The sequence below is a fragment of the Tenrec ecaudatus genome, chromosome 1 (assembly GCF_050624435.1).
Source record: "Tenrec ecaudatus isolate mTenEca1 chromosome 1, mTenEca1.hap1, whole genome shotgun sequence".
In the NCBI taxonomy this organism is placed as follows: Eukaryota; Metazoa; Chordata; class Mammalia; order Afrosoricida; family Tenrecidae; genus Tenrec; species Tenrec ecaudatus.
Window position 1 is genome coordinate 1,508,141 of NC_134530.1, and position 10,371 is coordinate 1,518,511.

The window sequence follows — 10,371 nt, forward strand, 5'->3', positions numbered from 1 at the left end:
TCTTCATCTTTCTTCCTTTGCTGCTTACAACCCCCAACCTACCCCCATTACTCCCAGGCTGTTCTCTTCGGCATGCAAGTACAACCTTTGGGAGAAATTTGACATTTGGGACATATTTACTCCCCTCATAGGGCCAGCCTTGTGCTAATCCTCAGAGAAACCCATGCAGCACTCAAAGTGGAAAGCGATAGGAAATGTGTGTGTGAGTAGGAACAAACTAAACGTGGGTATACTACCCTGTTTGTAAATGAAAGTCAGTACAAAGTATTGCTACCAGAACTCTGGTTTACACTTCCCCTGACTTACTGCAAACAAAACTTGGTTATGCGTGACTCTGTGCTTGATGGGGTTCTGTAGTTAACACTGACTGGATACACATCGGCTCAGGGTAATTTTCTTTTAAAAAGAGACACACACACCAAAAAAAGCAAAGAAAGCTTTTTAAAAAAAAAACATTTTATTAGGGGCTCATACAACTCATCACAAACCATACATATATATATATATCAATTGTATAAAGCACATCAGTACATTCTTTGCCCTAATCACTTTCAAAGCATTTGCTCTCCACTTAAGCCCTTTGCATCAGGTTCTCTTCCCCCCCCCTCCCTCCCCGTTTCCCGCTCCCTCATGAGCCCTTGATAATTTATAGATTATTATTTTGTCTTATTTCCCTATCCGGCGTCTCCCTTCACCCCCTTCTCTGTTGTCCGTCCCCCAGGGAGGAGGTCACATATAGATCCTTATAATCAGTTCCCGCTTTCCAAACCACTCACCCTCTACTCTCCCAGTATCGCCCCTCACACCCCTGGTCCTGAAGGTATCATCCACCCCTGGATTCCCTGTGCCTCCAGCTCCTATCTGCACCAGTGTACAACCTCTGGTCTAGCCAGACTTGCAAGGTAGAATTCAGATCATGGTAGTTGGTGGGGAGGAAGCATCCAGGATCTGGGGGGAAAACTGTATTCATCGGTGCTACATCGCACTCTCACTGACTCATCTCCTCCTCTAGACCCCTCTGTGAGGGGGTCTCCAGTGGCCGACAAATGGGCTTTGGGTCTCCACTCTGCACTTCCCCCTTCATTCACTATGGTAAGATTTTTTTTTTATGATGATGCCTTATCCCTGATCCCTTTGGTACCTTGTGATCGCACAGGCTGGTGTGCTTCTTCCATGTGGGCTTTGTTGCTTCTGAGCTAGATGGGCGCTTGTTTATCTTCAAGCCTTTAAGACCCGAGACGCTATCTCTTGATAGCCGGGCACCATCAGCTTTCTTCACCACATTTACTTGTTCATCCATTTTGGCTTCAGCAATTGTGTCAGGAGGGTGACCATCTTAGAATGCCAATTTAATAAAAGAAAGTATTCATGCATTGAGGGAGTGCTTGAGTAGAGGCCCAAGGTCCTTCTGCCACCTTAATACTAAACCTATAACTATAGACACATAGATCTATTTCCCCATATATATATATATATATATATATATATATATATATATATATATATATATATATATATATGAATGTACATGTCTTTGTCTAGACCTCTATAAATGCCCTTTGTCTCCTAGCTCTTTTCTCTATTTCCCTTGACTTTCCTCCTGCCCCACTATCATGCTCCGTCCCCACCTAGGTTACAGCTATACCTCTTCTTTATGTAACCTTACCCTTGATCATTCCCTACCAGGCCTGCCACTCCCCCCTCACCACCAATTTGGATCCCATGTTGTTCCCTTGTCCCTGGGTTTGTTAACACCACTTCCTTACCACCACCACCACCCCCCGACCTCCCCCTATCCCAAGTCCCCCGGAACTCTTGGGCCCATTGTTTTTCCTCCAGATAGTTCATCCAGCCTGTCTTATTTAGACAGACCTGTGGAGATAATATCATGCACAAAAACAAGACAGAGGAAAACAAAGCAACAGTATACAACCAGACAACAAAACAGCAACAACACACCACTGACAAAGAACAAAACAAAACACATCAGGAAAGAAAAGCTTGTAGTTAGTTCAAGGATCGTTTGTTGGCCTTTAGGAGTGTTTTCCAGTCCAATCTGTTGGGGCACCACGCCCTGGCCCCAAAGTCCACTTTCAGCATTCCCTGGGGACCTTGCCGCTCCATTCCCTTGCTGTTCTGCTGCACTCCCCAGTGGCAAAGAAAGCTTTTATAGCAACTCTGTAGTTCAAAGTAGAACTGCCCCTATGGGTCTCAGAAAATGTAAATCTGTACAGGAATAGAAAATCTTTCTCCCACTGAGTGGCTGGGTTAGCATAGAGGAGTTAATAGTCTGTAAACTTGAGCAAAGAGGTGGAGTCTAGCCTGTAAATTGGGTCACAGCTTGATGACCTCATTTGGAGGTGATATGGAGATAGTTGACTAGAGGCCAGACCCACTTTCCCCTCAAGAGCTGGAAGAGGCACATGGAAACTCCCAGCATTGGAATGCTTCCACTGCCACTGGATCAACAAGACTTTCTGCCCACTGGCCTGTGATCTTCCTGTATTCAGCATCATTGCATGTGCTGTGTGAGTGTAAAGAGGAATTTATGGACTAGTGTCAGACATAGGGCTAATATCGGAATTATGGACTTGATCTGGACTGGGCTGAGATGTTTTCTCAATATACTATTGCTCTTTTATATAAAGTTCTTCCTTACACACATTCGAATATCTATGAATTTGCCCCTCTAGTCAACCCAGACTAACATGGGAGGGGAGCTTTTTCCACTTCAGTGGTGTCCCCAAAGTTCAGTGAGCCCCTTTTCTCAGGTTCCCCAGGGTTTCCACTTGGTCCCTACTTGGCTCAAAGATGCAGCATCCCCTGAAGCTCAATTTCCCTCAGTAGTCTAACATTGGTCTCCACAATCTTGCGACCAGGAGTGGGAGGCACCTTGCTACCATGACCCACTGCTCTGAAAAGGATCACATTAGAAGGTCAATTGGAGTATGTGTGTTTGAGTGGGGAGGAGTTACTTCTTTCCCATGGCCCAAGCCACTCCACAGGAGAAAGATGAGGCTCTTCACTCCCATAAAGAGTTACAGTCTTGGAAACCCACAGGGCCATTTCTACCCTGAGCTGTAGGGCCACCAGGGGTCAAAATTGACTGAAGGGCAGTTTCTCTGGGTGCTGCCGACAGTCTCCCAAAGGTCTCCACAGTGTTTCCAATTCCACTTAATACTTCTGACTCCTCCTTGGGTTCCCCAGACTGCTGCTCCTGCTGTTCTCTTTCAAGTGAAAGCCTGAAACCCTTTGATCTCTGTTGACTGAGCCCTGTAAGTTAGATTTTATCAACTGATAAAATAGATTTGTATAGCTAAGACTTCCCGTGTGTGTTTGTTTTATAACAACTTTATTGGGACATAATTCACATTTGCAATTCAATATTTCAATCATATCTAGAAAAGTTATAAAATCATTACCACAATCAACTTTAGAACATTTAATCTTTCTTGTAGTCATTGTTACTAACTCCCTATTTTCCCCAACCTCTGCTGCCATCCCCGCAGAAAACAATCCAGTTACTGTCTCCATAGATTCGCCCATCCTGAATTTCACGTACTGAAAAACATACAAAAACAAAAAGCTAACAACAATAGCAAAATAGTGTAAATCTCAATCGGAAAAAAGCAGATATTATTAAAAACTACAATTTGATGATGGGTCAAAAGGGAGATCAAATGATACGGTGTTAAATCTTAACCTTGCTATGTTTGCCATAACCCACTTTCCACTGCACTCAGCAAAGCCATTGATAGCAAAACCATGCACATTCCTAGTTGTGTCTGGGTTGACTAGAGAAACACATTCATAGACACTCATGTAGATTGGAAACAGCTTTATATACAAGAGCAATTGAATATTAAGAAAAGAGCTCAGTCTAGTCCAGATCAAGTCCATAGTCCAATATTATCCCATATGCCTGATACCAATCTAAAGTCTTCTTTAAACTCACAAAACATGCAATAAGACTAACCAGTCAGGGTGCAGTGTAGCAACGATGAAACATACAACTTTCCTCTAGTTCTTTACTGCTTCCTTCCACACCCCCTACCACCACCACCACTATCATGATCCCAATTCTACCTTACAAATCCAGCGAGAACAGAGGATGTACACTGGTACAGATAGCAACTGGAAACACAGGGAATCCAGGACAGATGATCCCTTCAAGACCAGTGGTGAGAGTGACGATACTGGGAGGATGGATGGAAGGTGGGGTAGAGGGGGGGGGACCGATTACAAGGATCTACATACAACCCCTTCTCTGGAGAACAGACAACAGAAAAGTGGGTGAAGGGAGATGGCAGACAGTGTGATATGACAAAATAATAATTTACAAATTATCAAGGGTTCAGGAAGGGGAAATAAAGAGGGAGGGGGAAATGAGCTGATACCAAGGGCTCAAGTAGAAAGCAAATGTTTCCAGAAAATGTGGGCAACAAATGTGCTTGACACATGATGGATGGATGAATTAAAAAAAAAAAACATGCAATGACGCTGAATGCAGGAAGATCACAGGCCAGTGGGTGGGAAGTTGTGAATCCAGTGGCATTGTAAGCATCTCAGTGCTGACCGGGGGCTCCACATGGCTCCTCCAGTTCCCAGGGCTCCTGCTGCACAAGGTACCTTCATGTGGCTTCTCGTCAGAAATGTCTCACAGGGAGGGAGCCTGTGTCCAGCCTCCAGTGAGCTATTTATCTCCTTAGCATCTCCAAATGAGGTCATTAAGCTGGGACCTGATTGACTGGCTAGACCCACCCCTTCACTCTTAATACTCAAATTGACAGCAGATTATGTAACTACCACGCTGGTCTATACTTAGAGGCAATTCACCGGAGGCTTAATCCAATTCCCATGTGTTTTTATTTTAATCATTAAGCAATTTATCACAGTCTCCTGTGTACTCACATACCCTTATTCATGGAGCCCTATTTTTGTTCCTCGGTCACTTGTATGATAACTGTTTTATTTTTATGTCTTCTGGGTAGTTTTCTTCCTTTATGGCAGGCAATTAATTGGACGGCTAATTGCAAGGTGGTTCAAACCCACTAGTCCCTGTGAGGGAGAAAACTTAAACTATCTGCTCTCATATAGATTCCGTCCCAGAAACCACATACACTGTTGCTCTGCATCAGATCCGACTAAATGGCAGTGTGTTTTAAATGCCTCGTGATTACCAATAAGGCCAGAAGAGAGTGTGGTTTTGTCACATTTGTTCAGATGGCAGCAAACGCCTGTTCCTCTTGGGTTGAGGAAGGAGGAACTGAAGGAAACATTCTTAAAATCCATTACAAAGGTGTTTGGTTACATTCTACATTCCTGGTGGCAGCACCACTTTCAGTTGGTTCTCACAACGATGACGTCCATAGCCAATAACATTATTATAAACTAATTATTCCTATAATATTGATGCCACCAGCTGCTTTCTGCTCCCAGAGGAGTTACCATTGTTCCGTCCTGTCCTAAAGGGTGTTGTGCGTCAGAATCAACTTGATGGCATTGAGGAAGTTTTGAGATTTCATAAAACAAGTCGCTTGACTTCATGACAGTCCTCCCGTAGCAGTCGCTGAATTTCTTTTTTTTTTTTTTTTTTTTTTGTCGCTGAATTTCTTTCATCCTTTGGACTCTTGCAAAAATTTACTTAACAAAAAATTTAACATGAAAAATGCATTCTCCTAAAACAGGTTCTTTGACATCGCTCTTGAGCACGGTCACTACTCCAAGGTTTCTAACACGCCCGTGTTACTGCCTCCAATCACCACCATTCCTGTGGGGGGAAAGGCCCGCCCCCACAACCAATTACAGGTTCAGTAAACGCAACTGTACGGTTAAGATACATAAAGATTTTAATAAAGTCATAGAGCACATGAGAAATAGAAGAGAAATGCTGGAGTGAGACACATTTCATGATAGTATGCTCACCTCCTGGATGGCCATGACCTTACCAGCCAGGTCCATGCACAGCATGGGCCGTGGTGAGGTAAGGCGAGATGAGGTGCGTTGATTTATTGCTAACCAAGGCTTATATCTACTTACGGGGTGTGGTTACAGGTAACCACACATCACAGGAAGGGGATGTATAATAGTCATAAGCGTAATAGAAAGGGGATGAGCTAGGGGTGTACACATGACAGGAAGGGGAGGGACTAGGGGTATACATGTGACAAGAGGAGTGGACCCTAGATTCATGATGGCAACCTAACCTTGATCAACCTTGAGTGGACTTGACCTCCCTGGGCACTCCTTCAGGGAAACAATTTACTACTATCCTTATCAGATGGGAGTGGACCCTAGTTGTGGGGTAAACAGTGGTGTCTGCTTGCTCTGGATGGCTGAAAACCCTTAGGGACTTTGCAAGTGTATAGTCACTCACCATGTGTGCCAAGCAGCTCAGTTTGGCATATATTTGGGGGAGACAACGGGAGAAATCTTTCTGTTTTCCACACATTCTAATCGTGTTCTGTGGTCCACTGGTCGCCGTCTCTACACATTCATCCATTACAAGGGTCATAAAGGGATCAAGTATCCCAGGAACATGCCTGCCACTATTTAATGTTCAATGATAACTTCTTGTCCAGAAATGTTTTCAACTCGGGCAGATGAGAGCTTTGCTCATTGTGCCTTCTCTGAAGGTTCAGTGCTGTCTTGAAACAATTTCCGGCTGGTCTAGCCGCTGTGATTTCTATCTTTATCAGTTTATTACGACAAAAATTAATTCATGGCTAAACCACCAGACCCTCAACGCGATGGAATAGCACCGTGACTGCAATAATGGACCAAACCTATCTATAATTGTGAGGATGGCACAGAACCGCGGAGTGTTTTGTTCTGCATATCGATAGAGCTACTGTAAGTTGAAACCGACTTCAAAACACCTGGCAACATCAAAAATATCCATTGTGATTTTTAAAATGATTAAATGTGTTCTAAAATTATATATCCAAATTTAAAAGCTCCATACCACCAAAACAATGTATGCCCATTCACTCTGCTCATTTTGACAAGATGGTAGATGAATTCTGCACCCCACAGTGGTGTGCTTATTCATTTAATGTTTTGCTGAGCACATAATCTGAAAAACTGGACTATATGAAGAAAAACGTGGCATCAGGAATGGTGGAAAGTTCATTAGCACTCCTCAATATGCGGATGACACAACGGCTAGCTGAAAGTGAGGAAGACTCTTGCTAATGAAGGTCAAGGTCCTCAGTCCTCAGCAAGTATTGCAACTCATCATAAAGGAAACCAACGTCTTCACTAGGCCAAGACAACATCATGATAAACAGCAAAAATAAACGTTTCAAAGACTTCATTTAGAACCCCACACTAGCTTCAACAAAAGGCTCAAGTATTCCTTCGATTTGGACAGTTTCCCAAAACCAAACTCATAGCCACATCCAGTTGATGCTGACTCTGAGCAACCCCATAGCGCAGGGTGGAACTGCTCCTGTCGGCTGTGAGTCTCCTAACTCCTTTGAGAGCTTCAAGCCTCATCTTTCTCTCTTGGACCTGCTGGTGGTTTCCAACTGCTGACTGTGGCTAGCAGCCCAGTGCGTTACAGTATGCATAACGGAACTCCGCGGATGATAAAAATGGACAATCTCTACATGGCCTCTTCAAAAGCATCTGAGTAAAATGGAGTTTACCTGTGGGTTTTTTTTTTTTTGGTCTTTGGTGGTTTGTTTGGTTGTTTTTTTTTAAGCTTACAGGTCGGGCCTACAACACTGCATTTCCAAGGACATGGGCACCTTGTCCTTATGAAAGGCACAAAGAAAACTTGTTCAATTCTACCTATACAGTTTAAGGAGAATGTCTTTGGCAGCTGCAAAACTCTGAGACAGGCAGAGGCGCCACCAGTAGCCAACGCCTGTTCTTCAAGGACAATTTATCTAGCATGTCAGGAATGAGGACCTGGTGTTTGCAGGCTTCCACCTAATACTTTTAGTTTTATAATTTTTAATATTCTGATTCCTCATGATAGCCTCCAAATATGCCATATGCAGTTTTTCCACAAACTTCGAAAGAAGGTGGCTTCACATTTCTGGTGGACATTCGTTGTGAACACCCGTGTCATGATTGAGGTCTGCTTTCTCTCCTCTGGTCAAGATTGCCTCACTGTACAATTAATCTGAAATAAATCTTTGTTCTAATTTTATAATTGCCTTTCTTCTGTGGAGACTACTCACCATAAGGCTGCCACCCCCATCCATAAAGATTTACACCCTCTTACAGTAGGGGGGTAAAGGGAGATGATGTCAATGAGTCCATGTATGTGGGGGGAGGCCAGATGCTTACAGACATCCTCCCTGAAGGAAATCTCTGCCAGACTGCTGTCTTACCCCACCACAGCGGTGGGCCTGCTCCCTGCTGCTGGGGACAATGGACTATTTCTCCCTGAAGCTTGCAACCATTACCTTGGTTCCTGTGGGTGGGGTTTACAAACCCTACTGATAATGGTTCCTATGGAGATCCAGCTGCCATCCTGACTCTAGGATCTGCCCATCTTGTCACATGTATGTCCCCAATCCCTCCTCTTCCTATTGTGTGTATGTCCCTAGACCACCCCCTCTCATTGCTGTATAACCTATAGTGCAACCCCTTCCTGCACACCCCAAGGTATATAGGCCTGGATTAGCAATAGAGATCACCCTCCTCTCTCACGCCCTCTCTCCTCGCTCCCTCTCCTCTCCCTTCCCCTTGTCCTCCTTCCCTTCCCCCTCTCTCCACGTGGACTACCAAGCAGGGCTGAGGTGAGCATGCTACTATGTGTGGTGTTTGAATCCACAATTGTCATATCTCTGTGTCTCTCATGCTCTCGACTTTAATACAATACATTATATATATATATATATATATATATATATACACACACACACACACACACAACTGTACAATTGTGCTTGTTGAACCCACGACTAGCAGTGGGGGCTGGCCCCCCATCCTAATACTATACATGTAGAAAAAGAATGTTTGGAAACGGATTGTGGTAGCAACTGCCCAATTCTACTTGATGTGACTGAAATATAGAATGATAGGTTTCATGTATTAAATCCCAATTTAAAAATTTAAATAAAAAATATTTACACCCTCGGATGTATGATATGGGAATACTATATTAAGATAACTACTAAGAATAAAGAAGAGAAATAAATCAAACTTGACCAATGGTTTGGTGAAGGAGAAAGAGTTGTTTTGCGGCACTGAGTTTGTCGATGTGGTGGAATAACTTGGAGCAGGATGCCAATCATGGTGCACAGCACAAAGAGTATCATGAATGGAACTGAATTATACATGTAGTCGTCGTGGAATTGGAGGATGTTCTGTTGTGTATATTTTTTGCCAAAATCAGAAAAAAAAATTACACAAATAACAATGAGTACGGGGAAGAAGAAAATCCTCTACAATTGAATGTGTTGATAATTGTATAACTCTTCTTGATAGGATTGAATTGTATGACATGTGGATGAAGTGCTACTAAAACTTTTTACAAATAAAGATTTGCAGTCTCAGAAACGCTACACAAGGTTGCTATGAGTCAAACCGACTCCCTGAGGGCGGGTCTGGGTTTATTTTTTTGTTTTGTTTTCTTTTTCCTTTATAAGCCAGAACGATATCAGCTACTCTTAACAGCTGAGTGTTTGTAATTCAAGGGCCCTGCTGGCGGTTGCCTGTAAGCGTTGCCCAAGCAAAAACCACCAAGAAAGCCAAGGTCATTGTGAATCCCAAAGGGATGGGGGCAGTTAGCGCACGGCGGGTTTTCCCGCCCCCTCTGGACAAGCTGTCCTACACGATGATGGAGGCTCTGTGGCACCAATTAGGCTAAGGACGCCAACACCAATCTGCAGGTAGAGATCAAGCGGGAAGCACCAGCGAGGAACCGCTTCTACCAGCACCCTCAGCCTCTCTGAACCCAATCAAAGCCCATGGCCTCCCCCAAGCCTGGGGTCCCTCTGGGCCGCTTCACCCCCAGAGTGTCCTGTTACGAACGCAGTAACTGCTCGGTGCCCCGTGCGTGTGTGCCCACGTCCTCTGCGGCTGCATCGTGGCCAGCGGCCCCAAGCACGAGCACTCGGGTGACCGCCCAAAATCAACCAAACGCATTGCCATGCAGCCCATTCCGACTCGGGGTGACCCTGCAGGGCAGGGTAGAACCGCCCCCAAGAGTTTCCGAGGGCGAAACTTCCCGGGAGCAAAAAACCTCCTTTCTCCCGCACAGCGGCTAGACCTTGCCGTTAGCGGCCCGACGCGTAGCCGCAGGCTCCGCCCAGTGCGGGGCGACCGGAAGCGCTAAAAAGGACCAGGCGCGCAGGGCTCGGAGTTTGTTCCGTGGATCCCACCCACCCCCACCCGGACTCTTACCCGTGGGCA

The 10,371-nt window shown here is 44.7% G+C and overlaps 1 protein-coding gene across 1 annotated transcript in view; it reads left to right on the forward strand.

Annotated features, from left to right (window-relative positions):
• The window catches only part of LOC142442861 (uncharacterized), a 46,827-nt gene that overhangs the window by 13,900 nt on the left and 22,556 nt on the right, over positions 1 to 10,371 (forward strand). The gene's annotated exons all lie outside the window — the stretch shown is intronic.